This window comes from Bombina bombina, chromosome 6 (assembly GCF_027579735.1).
Source record: "Bombina bombina isolate aBomBom1 chromosome 6, aBomBom1.pri, whole genome shotgun sequence".
Lineage (NCBI taxonomy): Eukaryota > Metazoa > Chordata > Amphibia > Anura > Bombinatoridae > Bombina > Bombina bombina.
This window is the reverse complement of record NC_069504.1, coordinates 32,008,937-32,024,515: the sequence shown is the minus strand read 5'-3', so window position 1 is coordinate 32,024,515 and position 15,579 is coordinate 32,008,937.

Sequence of the window (15,579 nt, the reverse complement as noted above, 5' to 3'; positions counted from 1 at the left end):
ATCTGGATTCACTGTCGTCTTCGGCAGGGCAGGGCAGGGCAAGTCACTCTCAGCAGCTCCCTCTTCTTTCCGCCTGAAGTCTGTGTCGGCGTGACCGCTACATCATGCTGCTCTATGCAATCAAGGCGCATCATCGGCCAGCACAGCCAGGGGCCTATCTAGGGGGGTGTGGGCCTGGAGCTGCAACTCAGTCCATTCACAGTGTGACTAGCATGTCCGACTCCTCCCCACCGCCTCACCCAGACGTCACACAGCTCACTGGTGCTTCTTACTCTGTGCCTCTCTGTACACAGTCACTAAATAACTCAGTAATAATAAGGCTTATAAAACGACACCCGGCGTATAAGACGACCCTCGACTTTTGAGAAGATTTTCAAGAGTTAAAAAGTCGTCTTATACGCCAGAAAATACGGTACATTAGGCATACATAATGTCAGCAAATGTCAGAAAAAGCATTTAATAAAAACTTTATATGCCATTTTTGTGATTTATTATATATCTTAAACTGTGTTCAGACACATTGCAAAACCCAATTTAGGGACAGATTACAAGTGGAGCGGTATATGAGTTTCTGCTATAGCGATAACACCTCTAGAATTAAAACTTAGCTTACACTATCATGTGCGCGTTCACGTGTTCCCCCATAGAAGTCAATGGAGAAAAAAAAGTTGGATCACCCCACTCTCACGCGAACACCATCACATATTCTCAGTATCGCTAACCCGACATGAAACTATGACTATTTCATATTCCAATGTTCTTTATGTAACAGAATATGTTTTATTAATTTATAATTAAATATTTCTACACACACATATATATATATATAGAGAGCTCCAGTCCGACTCAGACGCCAGCAAGGTGGAGGTGGAGTACTGGTTTGGGCTGGTATCATCAAAGATGAGCTTGTGGGGCCTTTTCGGGTTGAGGATGGAGTCAAGCTCAACTCCCAGTCCTACTGCCAGTTTCTGGAAGACACCTTCTTCAAGCAGTGGTACAGGAAGATGTCTGCATCCTTCAAGAAAAACATGATTTTCATGCAGGACAATGCTCCATCACACGCGTCCAAGTACTCCACAGCGTGGCTGGCAAGAAAGGGTATAAAAGAAGAAAATCTAATGACATGGCCTCCTTGTTCACCTGATCTGAACCCCATTGAGAACCTGTGGTCCATCATCAAATGTGAGATTTACAAGGAGGGAAAACAGTACACCTCTCTGAACAGTGTCTGGGAGGCTGTGGTTGCTGCTGCACGCAATGTTGATGGTGAACAGATCAAAACACTGACAGAATCCATGGATGGCAGGCTTTTGAGTGTCCTTGCAAAGAAAGGTGGCTATATTGGTCACTGATTTGTTTTTGTTTTGTTTTTGAATGTCAGAAATGTATATTTGTGAATGTTGAGATGTTATATTGGTTTCACTGGTAAAAATAAATAATTGAAATGGGTATATATTTGTTTTTTGTTAAGTTGCCTAATAATTATGCACAGTAATAGTCACCTGCACACACAGATATCCCCCTAAAATAGCTATAACTAAAAACAAACTAAAAACTACTTCCAAAACTATTCAGCTTTGATATTAATGAGTTTTTTGGGTTCATTGAGAACATGGTTGTTGTTCAATAATAAAATTAATCCTCAAAAATACAACTTGCCTAATAATTCTGCACTCCCTGTATATATATATATACACACTTATATATAGGTACAGATACAGTGCAGGATACAGAAATGGCGCTCTGGTAGAAAGGAGAGTTGCTTAGAGAGTGCTTTCAGCACAATGAAAGATTCCAGGCAGCAGGATATAAAATAAAAACGAACTTTATTCCAAAAGTTAAAAAGGACAAAACCAGGATGTCCGATACATAGCCAGCAGTGACTCTAGCAATCAGGCAAGTGAGCAGATCCCCATGCATGCGCAATGTCTATCTACCTGTCAACCGCAATCCCCACCGCAATCCCTAATAAAGTGTTTAACCCCTAAACCACCGCTCCCGGACCCCGCCGCCACCTACATTATATGTATTACCCCCTAATCTGACCCCCCTACACTGCAGCCACCTATATTATATGTATTAACCCCTAATCTGACCCCCCTACACTGCCGCCACCTATATTATATGTATTTACCCCAAATCTGATCCCCCTACTTCGCCGCCACCTATATTATATGTATTAACCCCTAATCTGACCCCCCTACACCGCCGCCACCTATATTAAATTTATATAACCCCTAAACCCAAGTCTAACCCTAACATTCCCTAACTTAATTATTATTTAAATAAATCTAAATAATATTAATATTATTAACTAAATTATTCCTATTTAAAACTAAATACTTACCTATAAAATAAACCCTAAGATAGCTACAATATAATTAATAATAACATAATATAAATAATAATAACTTTGTATTTATTTTAACTAGGTACAAAAGCTATTAAATAGTTAATAACTATTTAATAGCTACCTAGTTCAAATAATTACAAAATTACCTGTAAAATAATTCCTAACCTAAGTTACAAATACACCTATACTATCAATAAATTAATTAAATAAACTACAATTATCTCAACTAAAACACAATTAAATACACTAAACTATATTACAAAAAAAAAAAAACACTAGACTACAAAAAATAAAAAAATATTACAAGAATTTTAAGCTAATTACACCTAATCTAAGCCCCCTAATAAAATAAAAAAGCCCCCCAAAATAATAAAATGTACCTACCTTTTGCAGGGCATTGCCCCAAAGTAATAAGCTCTTTTCCCTGTAAAAAAAAGAACAACCCTCCCCCATTACAACCCACCACCCACACACCCCTACTCTAGAACCCACCCGATCCCCCCTTAAAAAAACCTAAGTCTAACCCCCAAGTGCTCCTTACCTGTCCTGAAGACTGGCGGAGAAGGTCCTGTTCCAGGCGGTGAAGTCTTCTTCCAGGAGGCGACCTCTTCTTCTTCCAGGAACCAGCCGGCGCGTTGCGGAGGAGTTGAAGACCGATGACCGTGGAGCTGAAGACCGTCAACTGGAACTAAAGATCGGCGATGCTGGAACTGAAAACCGCGGACCCATGGAGCGTGGAGGATCCTCTTCATACGATCTCTGGCGCACACTGAATAGGAATTCAAGGTACGCGTTTAAAAATGGCGTCCCTTGAATTCCTATTGCTGATTTGAGCCTTCAAATTCAAATCAGCCAATCGGATGAGAGCTACTGTAATTCTATTGGCTGATTTGAATAGCCAATAGAATAAGAGCTACTGTAATTCTATTGGCTATTCAAATCAGCCAATAGAATTACAGTAGCTCTTATTCTACTGGATATTCAAATCAGCCAAAAGAATTACAGTAGCTCTTATTCTATTGGCTATTCAAATCAGCCAATAGAATTACAGTAGCTCTCATCCGATTGGCTGATTTGAGAAGATTTTCAAGAGTTAAAAAGCCAATAGGAATTCAAGGGACGCCATTTTTAATCGCTTACCTTGAATTCTTATTCAGTGTACGGCGAAGATCGTATGAAGAGGATCCTCCACACTCCATGGCTCCGCGGTCTTCAGTTCCAGCGTCGCCGATCTTTAGTTCCAGTCGACGGTCTTCAGCTCCGCGGTCATCGGTCTTCAACTCCTCCTCCTGCCGGCTGTTTCCTGGAAGAAGAAGAGGTCGCCGCCTGGAAGAAGACTTCACCGCCTGGAACAGGACCTTCTCCGCCAGTCTTCAAGACAGGTAAGGAGCACATGGGGGTTAGACTTAGGTTTTTTTAAAGGGGGGGATCGGGTGGGTTTTAGAGTAGGGGTGTGTGGGTGGTGGGTTGTAATGGGGGAGGGTTGTTCTTTTTTTTACAGGTAAAAGAGCTTATTACTTTGGGGCAATGCCCTGCAAAAGGCCCTTTTAAGGGCTGGTAATAGAGCTGATTACGTTTGTAATTTAGTTTAGGGTGGGTTAAAGGGGGGGTTAAAGGGGGATCGGGTGGGTTTTAATGGGGGGGTTGTTCTTTTTTTACAGGTAAAAGAGCTGATTACCTTGGAGCAATGCCCCGCAAAAGGCCCTTTTAAGGGCTGGTAATAGAGCTGATTACTTTTGTAATTTAGTTTAGGGTAGGGACATTTTATTATTTTGGGGGGCTTTTTTAATTTATTAGGGGGCTTAGATTAGGTGTAATTAGCTTAAAATTCTTGTAATCTTTTTTTTATTTTTTGTAATTTAGTGTTTGTTTTTTGTAATATAGTTTAGTGTATTTAATTGTATTTTAGTTGAGATAATTGTAGTTTATTTAATTAATTTATTGATAGGGTAGTGTTAGGTGTATTTGTAATTTAGGTTAGGATTTATTCTACAGGTAATTTTGTAATTATTTTAACTAGGTAGCTATTAAATAGTTAATAACTATTTAATAGCTATTGTATCTAGTTAAAAAAATAATTTATGCTTACCTGATAAATTTATTTCTCTTGTGATGTATCGAGTCCACGGATTCATCCATACTTGTGGGATATTCTCCTTCCCAACAGGAAGTGGCAAAGAGAGCACCCACAGCGGAGCTGTCTATATAGCTCCTCCCTTAGCTCCACCCCCAGTCATTCGACCGAAGGCTAGGAAGAAAAAGGAGAAACTATAGGGTACAGTGGTGACTGAAGTTTTTTAAATAAAAATATACTGCCTGTCTTAAATAAACAGGGCGGGCCATGGACTTGATACATCACAAGAGAAATAAATTTATCAGGTAAGCATAAATTATGTTTTCTCTTGTAAGATGTATCGAGTCCACAGATTCATCCATACTTGTGGGATACCAATACCAAAGCTTTAGGACATGGATGAAGGGAGGGACAAGACAGGGACCTTAAACGAAAGGCACCACTGCTTGTAGAACCTTTCTCCCTAAAATAGCCTCAGAAGAAGCAAAAGTATCGAATTTGTCAAAGTTGGAAAAAGTATGAAGCGAAGACCAATTTGCCGACTTACAAACCTGTTCAACAGAAGCCTCATTTTTAAAAGCCCATGTGGAAGCCACCGCTCTAGTAGAATGAGCAGTAATTCTTTCAGGAGGCTGCTGGCCAGCAGTCTCATAAGCCAAACGGATGATGCTTTTCAGCCAAAAGGAAAGAGAGGTAGCGGTAACCTTTTGACCTTTCCGTTTACCAGAATAAACAACAAACAATGAAGATGTTTGACGGAAATCTTTAGTTGCTTGTAAGTAGAACTTTAAAGCACGAACCACATCAAGACTGTGCAACAGACGTTCCTTCTTTGATGAAGGATTAGAACACAGTGAAGGAACAACAATCTCCTGATTGATATTCCTATTAGAAACAACCTTAGGAAGAAACCCAGGTTTGGTACGCAAAATCACCTTATCTGCATGGAAATCAAGGTAAGGTGAATCACACTGTAAAGCAGATAACTCAGAAACTCTTCGAGCCGAAGAGATAGCTACTAAAAACAAAACTTTCCAAGATAGAAGCTTAATATCTATGGAATGCATAGGTTCAAACGGAACCCCTTGAAGAACTTTAAGAACTAAATTTAGGCTCCATGGCGGAGCAACAGGTTAAATACAGGCTTGATCCTAACCAAGGCCTGACTAAACGCTTGAACGTCTGGGACATCTGCCAAACGTTTGTATAATAGAATAGACAAAGCAGATATCTGTCCTTTAAGGAACTAGCTGATAATCCCTTCTCCAATCCTTCTTGGAGAAAGGACAATATTCTAGGAATCCTAATCTTACTCCATGAGTAACCCTTTGATTCACACCAATAAAAATATTTGCACCAAATCTTATGATAGATCTTCCTGGTGAGAGGCTTTCTAGCTTGAATCAGGGTATCAATGACCGACTCAGAGAAACCACGCTTTGATAAAATCAGGCATTCAATCTACAAGCAGCCAGACGCAGAGAAATTAGATTTGGATGCATGAATGGACCTTGGATTAGAAGATTGGCAGAGTCCATGGTGGAAACGATGACATGTCCACTAGGTCTGCATACCAAGTCCTGCGTGGCCACGCAGGTGCTATCAGAATCACCGAAGCTCTCTCCTGCTTGATTCTGGCAACCAGACGTGGGAGGAGAAGAAACGGTGGAAATACATAGGCCAGATTGAAGGACCAGGGCACTGCTAGAGCATCTATCAGTACCGCCTGGGGATCCCGGGACCTGGACCCGTAACGAGGAAGTTTGGCATTCTGACGGGACGCCATCAGATCCAATTCTGGTGTACCCCATAGCGGAGTCAGCTGGGCCAATAATTCCGGATGGAGCTCCCACTCCCCTGGGTGAAAAGTCTGACGACTTAGGAAATCCGCCTCCCAGTTCTCTACTCCTAGGATATGGATTGCTGAGAGATGGCAAGAGTGATCCTCCGCCCATCAGATTATTTTGGTTACCTCCATCATTGCTAGAGAACTCCGTGTTCCTCCTTGATGATTGATATAAGCTACAGTCGTGATGTTGTCCAACTGAAATCTGATGAATTTGGCCGCAGCAAGCTGAGGCCACGCCTGAAGCGCATTGAATATCACTCTCAGTTCTAGAATGTTTATCGGGAGGAGAGTTTCCTCCTGAGACCATAAGCCCTGTGCTTTCAGGGAGTTCCAGACTGCACCCCAGCCTAACAGGCTGGCACCTGTCGTTACTATGAGCCACTCTGGCCTGCGGAAACACATTCCCTGAGACAGGTGGTCCTGAGACAACCACCAGAGAAGAGAATCTCTGGTCTCCTGGTCCAGATGCAGTTGAGGAGATAAATCTGCATAATCCCCATTCCACTGTTTGAGCATGCATAGTTGCAGTGGTCTGAGGTGTAGGCGGGCAAAAGGAACTATGTCCATTGCCGCTACCATGAGTCCGATTACCTCCATGCACTGAGCCACTGATGGCCGAGGAATGGAATGAAGAGCTCGGCAAGTGGTTAAGAGTTTTGATTTTCTGACCTCCGTCAGAAATATTTTCATTTCTACCGAGTCTATCAGAGTCCCTAGGAAGGAAACTCTTGTGAGAGGGAAGAGAGAACTCTTTTTTATGTTCACCTTCCACCCGTGAGATCTCAGAAAAGCCAAGACGATGTCCGTGTGAGACTTGGCTAGTTGGAAAGTCGACGCCTGAATTAAGATGTCGTCTAGATAAGGCAACACTGTTATGCCCCGCGGCCCTAGCACCACTAAAAGGGACCCTAGCACTTTTGTGAAAATTCTGGGAGCTGTGGCCAACCCGAAGGGAAGGGCCACAAACTGGTAATGCCTGTCCAGAAAGGCAAATCATAGGAATTGATGATGATCTCTGTGAATAGGGATGTGTAGATACGCATCCTTTAAGTCCACAGTAGTCAAATATTGACCCTCCTGGATCAACGGTAGAATAGTCCGAATAGTCTCCATCTTGAATGATGGTACTCTGAGGAATTCGTTTAGAATTTTGAGATCCAAGATTGGTCTGAAAGTTCAAACAGGTTTGAGTAAAACTCTAGCCCTTGTTCCGCTTTTGGAACTGGGTGGATTACTCCCATGGTATGTAGGTCTTCTACACAGCGTAAGAACGCGCCTCTCTTTGTCTGGTTTGCAGACAATTGAGAAATGTGAAATCTCCCCCTTGTGGGAGAGTCCTTGAAGTCCGGAAGATATCCCTGGGACACAATTTCTAAGGCCCAGGAATCGTGAACATCTCTTGCCCAAACATGAGCGAAGAGATAGAGTCTGCCCCCTACTAGATCCGGTCCTGGATCGGGGGCTACCTCTTCATGCTGTCTTAGAGGCAGCTGCAGGCTTCTTGGCCTGTTTACCCTTGTTCCAAGCCTGGTTAGGTCTCCAGACTGATTTGGATTGGGCAAAATTCCCCTCTTGCTTTGCAGCAGGGGAAGCTGAAACGGGACCACCCTTGAAGTTCCGAAAGGAACAAAAATTATTTTGTTTGGTCCTCATTTTATTTGTTCTATCCTGAGGGAGGACATGGTCTTTCCCTCCAGTGATGTCTGAAATAATCTCTTTCAGTTCAGGCCCGAATAGGGTCTTTCCTTTGAAAGGGATGTTCAAAAGTTTAGATTTTGATGACACATCAGCAGACCAGGACTTAAGCCATAACGCCCTGCGTGCTAAAATGGCAAAACCTGAATTCTTTGCCGCTAATTTAGCCAGTTGGAGAGCGGCATCTGTAATGAAAGAAGTAGCCAACTTAAGGGACTTAATTCTGTCCATAATATCCTCTAATGAAGTCTCCATCTGAAGAGCCTCTTCAAGAGCCTTGAACCAGAAAGCAGCTGCAGTAGTTACAGGAACAATGCACGCAATAGATTGAAGAAGAAAACATTGATGAATAAAAATTTTCTTCAGGAGACCCTCTAATTTTTTATCCATAGGATGTTTGAAAGCACAACTGTCTTCGATAGGTATAGTTTACGCTTAGCCAAAGTAGAAATAGCTCCCTCCACCCTAGGGACCATCAGCCACGAGTCCCGCATGGTGTCAGATATGGGAAACATTTTCTTAAAAACAGAAGGGGGAGTGAACGGAATACCTGGTCTATCCCACTCCTTAGTAACAATATTCACAATCCTCTTAGGGACTGGAAAAACATCAGTGTAAACAGGAACCTCTAAGTATTTGTCCATTTTACACAATTTCTCTGGGACCACTATTGGATCACAATCATCTAGAGTCGCTAATACCTCCCTGAGCAATAAGCGGAGGTGTTCAAGCTTAAATTTAAATGCCGTCATATCAGAATCTGTCTGAGGGAGCGTCTTTCCTGAATCAGAAATTTCTCCCTCAGATAACAAATCCCTTACCCCTATTCAGAACATTGTGAGGGTATATCGTATACCGCTACTAAAGCGTCAGACAGCTCAGCATTTGTTCTTAACCCAGAGCTGTCACGCTTTCCTTGTAAACCAGGCAGTTTGGATTAAACCTCTGTGAGGGTTGTATTCATAACTGTGGCTATGTCTTGTAAAGTAAATGAATTTGACGCACTAGGTGTCACTTGTGCGGGCGTTACTGGTTGTGACACTTGGGGAGAGCTAGATGTTAAACCCTCATTTCCTTCTGTCTGAGAATCATCTATTGCAATATTTTTAAGTGCTAAAATATGCTCTTTATAATTTATCGACATATCAGTGCAAGTGGGATACATTCTAAGAGGGGGTTCCACAATGGCTTCTAAACACATTGAACAAGGATTTTCCTTGGTATCAGACACGTTAAACAGGCTAGTAATGTAACAAGCAAGCTTGGAAAACACTTTAATCAAAGCAAATAACACTTAGAAAAACAATGGTACTGTGCCTTTAAGAGAAAAAAAGCTGCACAAACTCTGCAAAACAGTGTAAAAAAGCAGTAAACAACGAAATTTTTACAGTAGCATCATAAAGCCTTAGTAACTTTGCACAGCTATGCAAATAAACAATTAACCCATTAATGTAAAAACTGGATTGACAAAACATCAAAAACCGGTAAAAAAACGCTCAGCACCTTGCCACAGCTCTGCTGTAGCGCCTACCTGCCCTTTATAAACGATTTGTGGGGAAAAAAAACTCTTTACAGCCCTCAAACACAGTAGGAACCTCTGGAGAAGTAGCTGGATATCTCTGAGGAAAAGAAACTGCGCAACTGAGACGAGAAAATAGGCCCCTCCTAACTCACTCGATGTTATGGGGCCTAAAAGAAACACAGAGTGTTTCCTAAACTAGACATGTGGGTTAATAACCCTTAACCAAGCCACAATGACCCTTTAAAGTCCCTCACAAAACGTCAGTGTCACCAGTAACTAATGAGCCCTTTATGCAAGCTAGGATTCCTACTAAGTGTCTGAATACAGCTTACCCTTCCCTCATGGGGATATTGCCAGTCTTTTCTAGAATAATCACAGTCTGTCTAGAAAAAAATAGACTGAACATACCTCAATGCAGTTTAGGCTGCAAACTGTTCCCCCAACTGAAGTTTTCCTGTACTCTTCAGGCCTGGATCTTAGTTACAAAGTGCTAAGATCATCATCCTCCTTGCAGAAATCTTCATCCTTTTTCTGCCAGAGAGTAAATAGTACACACCGGTACCATTTAAAATAACAAACTTTTGCTTGAGAAAATAAAAACTAACACACACTCACTCTGCCCTTCCTAGTACTTAGAGTAGGCAAAGAGAATGACTGGGGGGTGAAGCTAAGGGAGGAGCAATATAGACAGCTCTGCTGTGGGTGCTCTCTTTGCCACTTCCTGTAGGGAAGGAGAATATCCCACAAGTATGGATGAATCCGTGGACTCGATACATCTTACAAGAGAAATAAATACAAAGTTACCTGTAAAATAAATATAAACCCTAAAATAGCTACAATGTAATTATTAATTATATTGTAGCTATCTTAGGGTTTATTTTACAGGTAAGTATTTAGTTTTAAATAGGAATAATTTAGTTAATAATATTAATATTATTTAGATTTATTTAAATAATAATTAAGTTAGGGGGTGTTAGGGTTAGACTTAGGTTTAGGGGGTAATATAGTTAATATAGGTGGCGGCGGTGTAGGGGGCTCAGATTAGGGGTTAATATATTTAAAATAGGTGGCGGCGGTGTAGGGGGATTAGATTAGGGGTTAATATAGTTAATATAGGTGGCGGCGGTGTAGGGGGCTCAGATTAGGGGTTAATATAGTTAATATAGGTGGCGGCAGAGTAGGGGCTCAGATTAGGGGGTACTACATATAATATAGGTGGCGGCGGTGTAGGGGGGTCAGATTAGGGGGTAGTACATATAATATAGGTGGCGGCGGTGTAGGGGGGTCAGATTAGGGGGTAATACATATGATATAGGTGGAGGCGGGGGCCGGGAGTGGCGGTTTAGGGGTTAATAGATTTATTGTTAGGAGTGAGAGGGGGGATTGCGGATATAGGGGTATACGTGTCGGGCTATTTTTGGGAGGCGTGTTAGACAGTAACGGCAGATTTAAGACTTTTGTTAGTTTTTTTAGGCCGTGGCAGTTTTTAAAGTGCCGTAAGTCACTGGCGACTCCAGAAATTTGTACTTACTCTTATTTCTGGACATCGCAAGTTTGTCCGACTTACGGCACTTTATCAACTGTCGGCGCTGTATATGTGATAGCTCGCTGTGTGAGGTGAAACTACAGGTGGCGCAGGTTTCCAGGCTTGCGCCGAAACCTGCAACGTATATCGGATCGCGCCCCTAGTTCTTGGTCACCATAGATAACTTTCAACTTTCAGAATTATGAAACTTTTTGCCAAACAGGAGGAAGAAAGTGTTTTTATAGGGAAATTGTTTTGCTACTGCTCTTAAAGGTATAGGAAAGTCAACATTAAACTTGCATGATTCAGATAGAGCTGGTAATTTTAAGACACTTTTAAATGAACTTCTATTTTCAAACATGCTTTGTTCTCTTGGCATCCCTTGTTAAAAAAAGAATATGCACATATCTTACACTAGTGAGGCTAGCTGGTGATTGGTGCATACACACATTTTTCTTTTGTGATTGGCTAACTAGATGTGTTCAGCTAACTGCCTGTAGTGCAATGTTGTTCGTTCAGAAAGATAACAAGAGAATGAAGCAAGTTTGATAATATAAGTAAATTGGAAAGTTGTTTTAACTATTTGTGAACACAATAGTTTTAGGAGATTTAAAGGGACAGGAAACCCAAACATTTTCTTCCATGTTCTATCCAAACCATGGAAGAAAATATTTGGGGTTCCTGTCCCTTTAAATCTCCTAAAACTATTGTGTTCATGAATAGTTAAACAATCCTGACAAGGCAGTTAGTAAGGGCTCTAACACAACCCCCTATCCCCCTCACCCCGGAATGTATTACTATGAAGAGTCCAGAGCTACACAGCAAGCACACAGATAGGAAGCTTTATGCTGTGGGATTTAGCTTCTGTCTAAACGCTGCCTGACAAGATGATATGCAGCGTGAAGCACACAGAGCTAACTCACACAGCATAAAGCTTAGATTCATCTGTCTAACTGTGCAGCAAGCTACAGAAGGGTGACTGGGGGAGGAGGCCAGTTACCTGCAGCTACGTCTTGTAATGTTGTTACAGTGATCCAGGCTGTGTCTGCCGAGTGCTTGTTTTCCTGCTCCCCTTTAGAACCGGCTGACGTTACATCTTTATACAGGAACAAGTTTAATGAACTAGTAACTAAACCACCATGCTGCAGCTGCACTCAGAAACTTCCTAAACACAGATATGCTTTCTATGTCATGCTCAGAGTCAGCACGGTATGTAAAGCATATCTGTGTTTAGGAAGTTTCTGAGTGCAGCTGCAGCATGGTGGTTTAGTTACTAGTTCATTAAACTTGTTCCTGTGTAAAGATGTAATGTCAGCCGGTTCTAAAGGGGAGCAGGAAAACAAGCACTCGACAGACACAGCCTGGGTCACTAATGAGAAGAAGCAGCTGCACGCAGTGGTAAGGACATTACTAACTGTAGTAATACAACTTGTTCCTGTGTAAAGATGTAACGTCAGCCGGTTCTAAAGGGGAGTAGGAAAACAAGCACTCGACAGACACAGCCTGGATCAGTAACGAGAAGAAGCAGCTGCACGCAGTGGTAAGGACATTACTAACAGTAGTAATACAACTTGGGGCAAACATTTGAAAATTGCTAAAATTACACTTCTTGAACATCCATCTCCTACCTTGTCATACTCTTCCTTCCCGCCAGCGCTACTTGAGTCCTCTAGTGCAGCAGCTCCGCCTCTTCCTCCTTAGCCTGCAGTGCCCTCCAGTCCTGTATGATGACGAGATGGCTCCCCCTCTAAGAGGCTGCTTTGTGAGTGCCTCAAATGGGGTCTTAATGGCCGCTCTATGCCGCCAACAACCACCCAGCAGGTGGCGCTGGTGTGCAAGTCTCATAGGCAAGTTGTGTTATGGAGAGAAGCTGTCCTGCTCACAGCCTCTCTCCATAGCTTAACATGGGGAGAAAAAAATTAAGGCTTTAAAAAAAATTAAATCTTATTTTTTTTTTCTCCCCCATATGACAGGTGAGGCCCTGCCTCACCTGCCTCTAATGACTGCACGTCCCTGACATACACACACCCCCTGCTCACGGACATTTACACACTCCTCACTGACACACACACCCTGCTTACTAACATTTACACACTGCTCACTAATACACACACCCTGCTCACTGACATTCACACACTCTTCTCTGGCACACACCCTGCTCACTTACATTTACACACTACTCACTAATACACACATCTTGCTCACTGACATTTACACACTCGTCACTGACACACACATCCTGTTCACTGACATTCACACACTCTTCTCTGGCACACACCCTGCTCACTTACATTTACACACTACTCACTAATACACACATCCTGCTCACTGACATTTACACACTCCTCACTGACACACACACCCTGTTCACTGACATTTACACCCTGCTCACTAACACACACACCCTGCTCACTGACATTTACACACTATACTCACTGACACACACACCCTGCTCACTGACATTCACACAATCCTCACTGACACAGTACATGATCCCAGAATTTACTTTTTAAGTAAAACAGCAGATTCTGTCCCCAAATCCTTTATTTGTCACTCAAAAGCTAAATTCTCAATTATACTCCCAGCTGTGATTTATAGGTGCTAGCAGCGGTGTCTCTGGAGTTAGCGAGGCCTTAGGCAGACACTGGCACACACCCTGCTCATTGACATTCACACACTCCTCACTGACACACATACCCTGCTCACTGACATTCACACACTGCTCACTGACATACACACCCTGCTCACTGACATTCACACCCTGCTCACTGACATACACACCCTGCTCACTGACATTCACACACTGCTCACTGACATACACACCCTGGTCACTGGCATTTACACGCTCCTCACTAATACATACATCCTGCTCACTGACATTTACCAATCCTCAATAACACACACACACCATGCTCACTGACATTCACACACTGCTCACTGACACACACACTCTGTTCACTGACATTTACACCCTCCTCACTGATACAAGCACCTTGCTAAAACACACACCCTGCTCACTGACATTTACACACTCCTCACTGACACACACACCCTGCTCACTGAGACACACACCCTGCTCACTTACACACACACCCTGCCCACTGACATTTACACACTCCTCACTGACACACACACCCTGCTCACTGACATTCACAAACTCCTCTCTTACACACACCCTGCTCATTGACATTTACACACTGCTCACTGACACACACACCCCTCACTGACACACACACCCTGCTCACTTACACACACACCCTGCCCACTGACATTCACAAACTCCTCTCTGACACACACCCTGCTCACTGACATCTACACACTGCTCACTGATACACACCCTGCTCACTGACACACACACCCCTCACTGACACACACACCCCTCACTGACACACACACACCCTGCTCACTGACATTAACACACTGCTCACTGACATTTACACACTGCTCACTGACACACACACACATACCCTCCTCACTGATACACACACCCTGCTATCTGACACACACACACACCCTGCTCACTGACATTTACACACTCCTCACTGACACACACACCCTGCTCACTGACATTTACACACTGCTAACTGATACACACACTGCTCACTGACATTTACACACTGCTGACTGACACACACACACACACACACACCCTCCTCACTGATACACACACCCTGTTTACTAACATTCACACACTACTTACTGGTACACACATCATGCTCACTGACACACACAGACACCCTGCTCACTGATACACACACCCTGCTCACTATCATTCCTACACTCCTCACTGACATTTACACACACCTCACTGATATTGCTCACTGACATTTACACACTCCTCAATGACACACACAACCTGCTCACTAACACACACACCCTGCTCACTGACATTTACACTCCTCACTGACACACACACCCTGCTCACTGACACACACCCTGCTCATTGACATTTACATATTCCTCACTGACACACATACCCTGCTCACTGACATTCACACACTCCTCACTGACACAGTACAAGATCCCAGAATTTAGTTTTAAGTAAAACGGCAGATTCAGTCCCCAAATCCTTGCCATGTCCCTCAAAAGCCAAATTCTCAATTTCACTCCCAGCTGTGATTTATAGGTGCTAGCAGAGGCGGCTCTAGAGTTAGTGAGGCCTTAGGCAGACACTTGCACACTGGCACACCCTGCTCACTGACATTCACACACTCCTCACTGACACACACACACCCTGCTCACTGACACACACACCCTGCTCACTGACATTTACACACTCCTCAATGATACACACACCCTGCTCACTAACATTCACACACTGCTCACTGACACAAACACCCTGCTCACTGACACACACACCCTGCTCACTGACATTTACACACTCCTCACTGATACACACACTCTGCTCACTGACATTTACACACTGCTCACTGATACACACACCCTCCTCACTGATACACACACCCTCCTCACTGATACACGCACCCTGCTCACTGACATTTACACACTCCTCACTGATACACACACCCTGCTCACTAACATTCACACACTGCTCACTGAC